Below are 8,315 nucleotides of genomic sequence, written 5' to 3'. Positions count from 1 at the left end.
TGTCCTCCCCTCGTTTTTCTACCAATTTGAGTAACTTGCAAGTAACCAGGAGACTTGATGAGTCTTGTTCCAGTGGTTACCTTGAAACTCTAGAAAATTAACCCCCGTCCAACCTTTATGAAGATCCAACTCAATCTATATTCCTGATGGAATTCTATATTGCTTCTAAAATATTTTCTACCGAAAGGTGCTCAAGTAGGTTTGGAAGCCTTGATCATAGTGGGATGGAAGAGGGATAAAAGATACTAGAAAAATATTAGGGAACCACAGTTGAAAAAATATCTTTACTTCCCTAAAGCCAAGGGCCTTCCTCAATAAATTTTATCATATTTGCAACAAATACAAATTTTAATGGCGAAAAAAATCTTAAAATGAGGTATTAAGTGAAAGAACTGTTTAACAAACCCATTTATTCTTTCTCTAGTCAGAAGAAAAAGGCTTCATGATTTAGCAAATAAACCTACAAATAAAACATTTCTCAGTTAGCAAGATAGTCTTCCAGGGCTTTCTCTCCAGACGCTTTGAATGAAGGAGAATCTTAAGTTTCTTAACACATATTTTGAGCCTCTCTAAGGGAGTCAATAGTTCTCCACCATTTACACCTTGAAATGGACCCCATCATAGTAGCATCGGGCTAAACCTGTGAATTCCCCTCCACTAGTTGTTATTTATGGGAACCCTATAATGCTTCCTTTAAAGGATTACAAACACCTACCCACAACCTGCAAACTTATCAAATTGGTTGTGTCAAGTTACAGCCAAAAGCACAAGCAGTTGCTTTCAGCATTTTGACAATGACTTCTCTCCTGTACACCTTACATCCAGGGGTAGAGTCTATCCTCTTGCCAATGATATGTTGAGTGACATTAATTTAGTAAACTTTATTAAATTCAAATATCTATACATCTTGAAAAATGAGATATAATGTAGGGGTTAATACAGTCACTTTTTCTCTCAAGTCAACATGGTTTGATTGATTTTGTTACATACTTGGTGTTATCCATGATAACTCCTAGAAATAAATTTTAGTTTGATTAGTCATTTTAGATAAGGTTTTTCACCACTGCTCTTTTCATCTATCTATTTCTTTTCTGGAAAAGGTTGTTGTGCTTTGCATTTGGAGATTAAAGGAGGAAGAATAGGTCTAGTTTAAATTGTTTTGGAGAAATTCCCATGTTCTCTAAAACCTATTTCTTTCACAAATACCATTTCATCCTTTGTTTTTAAACTCTAGCTGTTTCCATTTCAATATTTCAACTCTAGCCGTAACCCGTATTTAAACTCTAGCCGTAACCCATATTTAAACTCTAGCTGCATCCCCTTTTTAACTTTAGTCATAGTTCTTTTTAAAGGGCTAGGACCCGCAAACCATATCGCTATTGGCCCCTTCCCTTTTGCGAAACCATAGCCACCCGTCTCCCCTTCCCTTTTGTGATTGCAATATCGCATATTGTAAAGTTTTGTCCCGCCCACCGATTGCGATAAGATTCCCCTTGCCGATTGCGATAGTTCTCTCCCCGCTGATTGTGATAAATCCTCCCCCACCGATTGTGATATTGCAATCGGAGATCGCTCAAGTCACAAATTCCTCCTTTGTCGAAGCCCCTTCCGACTTGCGATCATGATGGATGCGATATTTTACATATCACAGTTTGTTAAAGTTTTGCGCCTGGACAGTCAGTGAACACCATGAAACATGGGAAAAGGCCCTCTCTTGTATTGTAATTGTGATATCAACAACCCATATCAACATACATTAAAATATCCATTTCGCTTCCGCTCAGTGGGACAACGAGGGTGTTTTTCGGCATATATCCAACAACATGGTCATCAAACAGAATGTAGAGAAAAGAGGACAACGAAACACTTTCAACACATTTTAATCAAAAAACAACACCGCGGGATTTGAAAGGCCGGATGTTCTGAATTTCCATGAATACAAATGCCAACACTTCAAGCAGTTTTCCTAAATTATTACAACAATTAGATAATTTATGTTTAGGTGAATCCTATTCGTCTTCAAACTCTATTAAAAAAAGAAAATCCCTATGAAGGCTCAATGTTTTATTAATCAAATAGGATTATATCTCTTTGCTATTGATCGAATATAGCCCAGGTGGCAGATTTTGTAAAGGAGATCCTACTCTATATATGTGTGGCTTTCTTGACTTTGAAAACGGGGGATTGATGATGTGAGAACACCACTTTTGTACACATTTCAATTAATAAAAATATAGTCTGTAGCAATACTCTGCTTTAACCTGACATTCATTTTTTGTTTCAGTTCCATCCTACCATGCTTCTATGCTGTTATCAATTTTCATAGCTTATTTGATTACTTGGAATTCAATGTTATATTGCTCCAACTTCCTTCAATTTTGTTGTGATTACTGTAAATGTCCATATTGAAATTAGTAAACCAAAAATGCCTCAGCTTCCACAAAAAAATGTTGTTTGTAATTGATTTTCTTCAATTGACTCCATGCCCAATGGTGGTTGTCCTCATACTCTTTCACCTACAAAATTACACGAAACACAAAGTTAGCCATTTGTATTTTTGAGCTTATCATAGTCAAATTTTTAAGTATATTGAGAGAGCCCTCTCAGATTGGAAGGGCTAACTTCCAGTCAAAAGTTGGTTTGAAATAGCTACACTCGGTTGTTGGTTTTAAATAGTTACACTGGGTTGAAGGTTGACACAACCCAACCCTTTCCAACTCAGTGATAACATTTTGGTGCGTCTGTAGGGAGTTGAAAAGCTCCTTTTCCCAGATTTTTCTTTGAGTCTCTTCATTATGATTCTTGAGGGTAACAGGAAATTAGGGTTTTCTGAAGTACGTAATATTACCCTAGAGACTCCAATCTCAAAAGATAAAGAAGATCGAAGCATCATGGTGACTCCACTTCTTGAATATTAGTAGCTTGAAGAATTTCCAAGATGAGTTCTACTGTAAGAAGAAATGTCAGGTATGCTCCTATGGATCGGTCTCACATCTATGGTTTTCCAAATCCTATGCCTTGTGTTGATTGGTCAACCCATCTTCCCATGTTCAAATATGAAAATAAAGATGATGTTGGTCTACATTTGGTTAAATTCCATATACATGTATGTAGACCGAGTGTTGAGTTTCATGACGATTGTCTCATGAAGATGTTTATGGCTACCCTAGAAGACAAAGCTAGAGTATGGTATGAAGGGTTGCCATCAGGAAGCTTGTGTTCTCTTAAATATTTCCATAGAATATTTTTTGGACATTATGGGAAGTCTCATCCTTCATCACCACTATTTCAAGACTGTTGTAATTTTTGGAAAGGTTTCATTCAATATCTCAAAAGTATTAATGATGATGTAGAATGTATGGATGATGATGAGATATTAGAGGAACTTTATGAATTTTCTTCATAAGCTAGTTGTCATGATGATCAAGAAGTTTTCCAACAAGCAGATGTCTCTTCTTTAGTTGAAGATGAAATGGATCAGCAATTTGACAGTCAAGTCATATTACATGAAATCCACGAGGATTTGCAGCCTTGTCAATCTATATGCAGTCAAAGGAATGAGCCAAATCATTCAAATTGTTTTCAGCTATTCCTGTTCTGAGATTTTATGTCAAGAAGAAACTCCTCAATATCAGGTTGTTGAAAATACATGCATGAAACTTTTGAACAGACAGGTAACATGTGATGAAAGTTGTCTACCTAGACAAGAACTCATTTCCGTTGAAAATCATAATGTTGTTTGCCTGGTTAAAGTGCATGAAAGTTCACTATTAGGTAAAACCAAGTTACATGAAGAGTTGAATATACAGGTTTTACCTATTCTATTTGAGGATCATAAAAATGACATGGATGAAATGCATAAAGTTGTTTGTATAGGAGTTGTTAGTGTTCAGACTCAAGATGACATTCCTCAAGCAAAACTACCAAAGGTTATATCTGATTTGTTTGATAAGAAAAAGAGTAGTTTTGATACACACAATATGGATGTCATGTTTGAAGATGTTCAAGGATGCATGGATGGTTTTGTTGATTTACATAGAAGGGAAGACAAATCTATAGTTGCCTTTTTATTTGATGATGTTCTTGGAATTGAAGACTTAGGACAACATAGGTCATCAGTTATGAATGAATTCAGTCCTCATGGTGTTACTCATCAAGAAAAGGTGATTTTTCATGATTATCAAGATCATTTGGTAAGTCTATTCCAGTCATCAATGAAGGTGGATTTTCTTTCATTTACAAGCTCAGGTGATAGATTCAGTTTTTATTATGAGTTTCCAATAGATGGTCCACTTAAGAACAGTCAAGGAGCCCTGGTGTTGGATCAACTCTTTGAATGGTTATACTGGAGGTTTCATATTGCTTGAATTAAGCAAGTGGATTTTTCAAATGTTAGAGTAGGGTTATTGGTACATAAATAAGCTTGTTGGGTAAGCATTTCCTTCAACTTTAGGTTACATTTTGCAGTTGTCAGTTTCAGTTTGTACAACAGTTTGATATCATGTTGTAGCAGTAGTAGTTGGTTTTCAGTTAGGTTGTAGTGTGATTTTCAGTTTTCAAATTGGGATCAACTCAGTGGTCAAGCAACTGGTCTGCTGGTTCTTTGTTGCACCACATGGGCACAACATCCCCATTGGAGCCATTGTTATCCATGATAACTCCTAGAAATAATTTTTAGTTTGATTAGTCATTTTAGATAAGGTTTTTCACCATTGCTCTTTGCATCTATCTGTTTCTTTTCTGAAAAAGGTTGTTGTGCTTTGCATTTGGAGATTAAAGGAGGAAGAACAGGTCTAGTTTAAATTGTTTTGGATAAATTCCCATGTTCTCCAAAACCCATTTCTTTCACAAATCCCATTTCATCCTTTGTTTTTAAACTATATTCATTTCCATTTCAATATTTCAACTCTAGTCGTAACTTGTATTTAAACTCTAGCCACATCTCATATTTAAACTCTAGTCGTAACCCATATTTAAACTCTATCCACATCCCTTTTTAACTCTAGTCGCAGTTCTTTTTAAAGGGTTGGGACTTGCAAACCATATCACTATCGACCCCTTCCCTTCTGCAAAATCATAGCTTCCTGTCTCCCCTTCCCTTTTGCGATTGCAATATCACATATCGCAAGTTCCTCCGTCGATATCACAAAGTTTCGTCCTGACCGTCGATTGCGATAAGACTCCCCTCACCGATTACGATAGTTCTCTCCTCGCTGATTGCGATAAGTACTCCCCCACCGATTGCGATATTGAAATCGGGGATCGCTCAAGTCACAAGTTCCTCCTCTGTCGAAGCCCCTTCCGACTTGCGATTGCGATGAATGCGATATTTTATATATCGTAGTTTGTTAAAGTTTCGCGTCTAAACAGTTGGTAAACACCATGAAACATGGCAAAAGACCCTCTCTTGTATTGCGATTGCGATATCAATGACCCAGATCAACGAACATTAAAATATCCATTCTGCTTCTGCTCAGTGGGACATCGAGGGTGTTTTTCACCATATATCCAATAACATGGTCATCAAACAGAATGCAAAGAAAATAGGACAGTGAGAAACAGAGGACAATGAAACACTTTCAACGTGTTTTAATCAGCAAATAACACCACGAGATTTGCAAGGTCGGATGTCTTGAATTTCCACAAATACAAATGTCAACACTTCAAGCAATTTTCCTAAATTATTGCCACAATTAGATAGGTTTTGTTTAGGTGACTCCTATTTATCTTCAAACTCTGTTAAAACAGAAAATCCCTATGAAGGCTCAATGTTTTATTAATCAAATAGGATTAGATCTCTTATTTGTTAATCAAATCTAGCCCAGGTGGCAGATTTTGTAAAGGAGATCTCACTCTATATATGTGTGGTTTCTTGACTTTGAAAATGGGGGATCGATGATGTGAGAACACCACATTTGTATACTTTTCAGTTAATAAAAATACAATTTGTAGCAATACTTTGTTTTAACCTGAGATTCATTTTTGGTTTCAGTTCCATCCTATCATGCTTTTATGTTGTTATCAGTTTTCATAACTTATTTGATTACTTGGAATTCAATGTTATATTGCTCAAACTTCCTTCAATTTTGTTGTGATTACTGTAAATGTCCATTTTAACATTAGTAAACCAAAAATGCCTCAACTTCCACAAAGAAATTTTGTTTGTAATTGATTTTCTTTAATTGACTCCATGCCCAATGGTGGTTGTCCTCACACTCTTTCACCTGCAAAATCACATGAAACACAGAGTTAGCCATCTGTATTTTTGAGCTTATCATAGTCAAATTTTTAAGTATATTGAGAGAGCCCTCTCAGATTGGAAGGGCTAACTTCCAGTCAAAAGTTGGTTTGAAATAGTTATACTAGGTTGAAGGTTGACACAACCCAACCCTTTATAGCCTAGTGATAACACTTGGCTTGAGATTTTGATGCCTTTGTGTGATATAGATATGGAAATAAAAGAAACAATTGATATAAAAAATTGGATTTGATGAACATCTATTTGTGTCCTGTTATGAGATGACTTGGTGAATGGGTATGCAAGAAATTGACCTAACTCGAATGTTCATTTTATAAAAACCAACCTAGTTGTGGCTAATATATTTTCTCTCATGTCCAGAGATGAAGCTCGCCATGAAGGGTATATTATCTTAATTTGTATACATGGTTTATCATATCAAAGTTGTAGTTGTTTGCTGCATAAATGCCCCCCCTTTCACAACTCCCTACATATGTTGTCACTACAGTTTACTAGATTGGATATATTTCCATTTGAAACTTACATTGGATAAAGTATTTATCTAGAATATATTTTTTTGCCACTGTAATTGAATTTTATGTTGTAATCTGTCTATTGACTTTCTCAACTCAATATTTGACACATTGGGTTACATGTTTATGAACAAGGGTTTCCTAGCTAATGCATGCAAATATACTTTCTTCAAGCCTAAGTTCATATTCTATGCCACTTACTTATCTGAGAAGATCAATTACTAGAGATATATTACCATCTATAGGCACCTAAGAGAAAACCCCGAGTATCAAGTGTATCCTATATTCAAGTACTTTGAGAACTGGTGCCAGGATGAGAATAAGCACAATGACTTTTTCTCAACTTTATTGAAAGCACAACCACAATTTCTAAATGAATGGAAGGCCAAGCTTTGGTCAAGGTTTTTCTGTCTCTTGGTGAGTTAATCTTGAATTACATCTAATATATCCTAAATATCTAGGCAATATGATGTCTGTTATTTTCATTCAATATTTATTGATGCTTTTTTTGTTTCTTATTTTGTGTGAATGATTTCTTTTGGGTACACTTGCTTTCCTTTTGTAGGTATATGTGATAGTGTACTTGAATAATTGCCAGAGGACAACATTCTATGAAGGCATTAGACTTAATACAAAGAGTTCGATATGCATTTTATCATCGAAGTGGGTTAGAAGTTTCATATAGATCACAATAATTAGAAGCCATTTTGTGTGTTTAAAATTGAGTTGTAGTGATGTTTTGTGTGGGAGGGATTTTAGAAATGTATTTTTTTGACTGATGTAGACAAACCAAACTACAACAAGGATTTTTCCTATTTTCTTGGATGTTGAGAATCCAAAATTCAAAAGGAAACTTGATAGGATGGTAGACATCGAGCAATAAATAATAGCAATTAGAGAAAGCCAAGCTCCTGGCTTTGTGAAGAATCTCCAAAGAATTCCTCTTATAGTTGTTTTGATGTCATAATTAATAACAACTTATTTGATGCCACCCGTGGATTCTGATTCTTTGGATTACGCTGATTTTGAGCCACATGTTGTGTATTAGATGCATTTCATACATGCATAAGCCAGCCTTGAGCCTTGAGCCTTGAGCCTTCGGCCAGCCTTGATGGTGTCCCATCACCTTGATGGTGCCCCATCACCCCACGTTCCAACCAAACATCCCTAAACCCCGCCAACAGCCCCACATTTACACCGGCAATATTTTGCAAAACTTCTGACTAAGAAATTGATTCCTGACACTGACACACTGATTCCTAACACTGACACTGATTCCTGACACTGACACTGACACTGATTCCTGACACCTCAAACCTTCCATCCTTGACTTATGACACCTAAGTAATACAGTTGCCACCTCCAATAGTCTAACCTTCTCCTTACAGATAACATCATCCTATCAAAGACTGTAACCCGATTACTCATGGTTACAGTTGCCACCTACAATAGTCTGACCTTACCCTTACAGATGAACATCATCCTATCAAAGACTGTAACCCGATCACTCCTGGATCCAAGAATTTAGGATGAAATGACCCAAG

General features: G+C 36.1%; 1 pseudogene; it reads left to right on the top strand.

The window, feature by feature from the left end:
- The first annotated feature begins 3,845 nt into the window (after positions 1-3,845).
- Positions 3,846-7,819, top strand: LOC149259696 (magnesium-protoporphyrin IX monomethyl ester [oxidative] cyclase, chloroplastic-like; annotated as a pseudogene).
- Positions 7,820-8,315: the final 496 nt, after the last annotated feature.

Source organism: Pinus tabuliformis, chromosome 6 (assembly GCF_031772625.1).
Source record: "Pinus tabuliformis cultivar Carrire ecotype Pingquan chromosome 6, CPIR1, whole genome shotgun sequence".
Taxonomy (NCBI): Eukaryota; Viridiplantae; Streptophyta; class Pinopsida; order Pinales; family Pinaceae; genus Pinus; species Pinus tabuliformis.
Note: the sequence above shows the minus strand (reverse complement) of the source record. Positions and strands in the feature narration are given on the sequence as shown.